We start from the raw sequence: 3,418 nt of genomic DNA, 5'->3' as shown, positions 1-3,418 counted from the left end.
TGTACTTGTGCTGGTGTGAGTTTAGTTTTGAGAGTAAAGGGAAAGTTATGAATAGCCTAATATAATTCTATTAGTACCTCTTGTCTTGTAGTCTTTCAACTGTATGGTATTGTACTGTATTTTTCTTTAGCCACTTGATATCAAATCCGATTAAATCTAATTTGCGTTGCATATGCTCTACCACAGTCAGACCTTTCTATAACAACATTCGTATATAACAGTATTTCATTATAAAAATTAATTTTTTCTTGGAATCGATTTTTTATGTTATGCTATAATATATGTTTTCTTTAATAGTACTTCACTATAGCAGCCAAAAAATATCGAAACAAACGAGATTGTTATCGATGGGTTTGACTGTACAAGGAAACGGGTTCTTATAAAAAGGTTTATCATTTTTAGAGTTCGAACCTAAGATCTTTGATTAAGTTGGGTATAGAAATAACCTTTATCCGTAGTATATATACCGGGATCTTGTATCAGCGATTATATAATAATTACTTGATCCCAAAGACATTATAGGAGCTTAATTTGGAAGAGCAATTTGCTCGGCAGATAAATTGATTTCTCTTTCTTTGCCCTCTCTTACAATAATGGGGCGGTAGTGGATTAAGCCATATTCAATATTTACAGCAAAGATTACATATAGGATACCTCTAACATGAATCCAGCACTCCTTTACAAGCTATTCCGTAATCATATATTAGTCTCATAGATATACTATTCCGCAAATTTATCCCCTTTTTATAATGAACATTGTTAATCAGTAACTTGTGCAATATAATGCCCTTTTACAGTCACAGATCTCTCTCCTAATAGGGTTAAAAAAAACAAAGAAGAGAAATGGCAATGCAAAGACGAAAGAAAGCACAGTCACCTGCTTTTTACGGATGACCTTATACTATTCGCTCGTGCTGACCTAGACAATGCCAACACTATCATTAATATATTCAACTCTCTCCACATCCAATCATGGCAAAAAATTTATTTCTCTAAATCAAAACTTTTGGTTTTCAAAAACGTACCGCTCGACACTCAAGAGTGCCTTACCAGTGCCCTAAACATCCGCAAGGCTACCAACTTTGATAAATATCTAGGATTCCACCTAACTAACAATTCCCCCAAAGGCAAAGACTATCAATTCATAATTAATAAAATGAATAACAAGCTCACAGGATGGAAAGCAAAACTCTCAACATGGCATGTAGAACTACCCTCATACACTCTATACTAGCCACAATTCCAAACTGTTCCATGCAAAATAACCTACTGCCAATCTCTACTAGGAACCACATAGATCGAATCCAACAAAACTTCCCATGGGGTTCAACTACAGAAAAAAGAAAAGTTCACCTTGTTAATTGGGAGACTATAACCACTCAGAAAGAGCTCGGAGGACTAGGGCTTTATAAAACCAGTGAAAAGAATTATGCAATGCTAGCAGGACTACTTTGGCGATTCCATAAGACCAGTCAATCACTAGGGGTAAAACTTCTGCAAGCAAAATACGTCCAACATAGATGAGTAGACACACTCGGCAAAACCTGCTCTTTCATATATTTGGAAAAGTATGTCCAAAGCCAATTCTCTATTCCGTGCAGGGCTTTCCTAGAACATAGGAGATAGGGAAAAAATAAACCTCTGGCATGACAACTGGATCCCTAATAATACCTGTTTAAGATATTCAATTCCAGGGCCTCTACAATACATGAAGGAACAACAAACAGTGTCTTCAATCCTTACAAATCATTCATGGAATTGTGATACATTATCTCTACCTACTACACCCTAATACCGTACACAAAATCAACAAGATCTACATCCCTTTCTCACAAAAACCTGATCAATCCCTCGGTTCACCCCTTGAAAACTTTACCACAAAGTCAGCCTACCTACTACAACTACAAATCAATAACCTAATAATGCCACCAAACACCACCATTAACACTTGGATCTAGCAACTAAAGTGTTTGAGCAAGCTGAAATACTTCATGGGGTTACTTGTGCACCACAAGTTACCTACCAAAACATTCCTATTCAAAAAACATATACTCCAAAGTGACCTTTGCCAATTCTGTCCAACAGAAGTAGAAGCCATATACCACATCATCTTCTCGTGAAATAATTCATACCACATATAAACTTTGTTCAATCTCCAAAAACCACAAACGCACAACTCCACCTTAATACCTTTCATACTGTAAAATACTTGGCTTAATAGAAACTCTAACCTATTTAACCACACAACCTCAATCACTTTCCAAACCAAAATTAAGACCCAAGTTGCTGAGTTCATCTCAATCGCACAAATCACTGCGAACCAAAAACCTAAGCTTAACATACCAATAAGATGGCACCCACCTACTAACCATTACAAGCTAAACATTGATAGAGCTTATGATCAAAATAATCAAAATAGTGGCACTGGTGTAATCATCAAAGACCATAATATATGACAATTGGATAGTGGGATTCGCGCACAAGGAAGCTACAACAGACGCTCTCCACGCTGAACTGCTAGCACTAATGATTGGACTAGATCTATCCTTCACAAAAAATCTCTTTCCCACTGTAGTGGAAACAAATTCACAGGTATTATGGAACTTATTTAAAGGCGAACAACTTCGCTACCCACATCTTCTTCATGACTGCAGTTTTCTTCTTGATGCTATTGGAGTGGCAGAAATGACGCATGTTTACCGAGAAGGCAACACTGTAGCAAACACCTTGGCCAAGAATGGAAGCATCAGAGAACATATGTCAACGGAAGAAGATAACATTATGTACTTGGAAACACCTCCTGCTTTTATTTTACTAGTTTTTATTAAAGACAAATTAGGGTAAACCGCAATGCGGTCTATCCCTATGCTATGTAATAACTAAATTGTTCCTATGCTTTTAAAATAATAGACTCTCCATTCTTCGGCAAAAAGAAAAGATGAGAGAAAGCAATGGCAAAGCGAGAAATTTCATCAAGAATGTTAAGAAGTGTTCCACATTCAATATAATGTATACAAAGTAATATTTGACCTATATACACAGTACAATTCTCAAGCAAAAGGTGTTTAACTGGCCTCCCTTGACCTATGTAGCTCCAGCATTGGAAAAAAGTGCAACCAATTTACAAGGAATTGTTAGTGTATTTTAAATTCCCTAATACATGGGCGGAACTAGGTAGCGGGAATGAGGTTCAACGGAACCCTCTTCACCGAAAATTACACCGTATAAGATTAAAAAAATTCAATATATATTATAAGGTATTGAATCTCCTTAACATTTTTAGGTATTTACTCTTTTTAAATTTTCTGAATCCCCTTGGTAAAAATCTTGCTTCCACCACTAACTAACGTGATGCTCTACATAAACGTTCGATGCAGCAATGAATTGAAGCAACAATACTGAGGCCAAGAGAGTCATG

Source organism: Nicotiana tomentosiformis, chromosome 9, assembly GCF_000390325.3.
Source record: "Nicotiana tomentosiformis chromosome 9, ASM39032v3, whole genome shotgun sequence".
Taxonomy (NCBI): Eukaryota; Viridiplantae; Streptophyta; class Magnoliopsida; order Solanales; family Solanaceae; genus Nicotiana; species Nicotiana tomentosiformis.
This window is presented reverse-complemented; position numbering follows the sequence as displayed.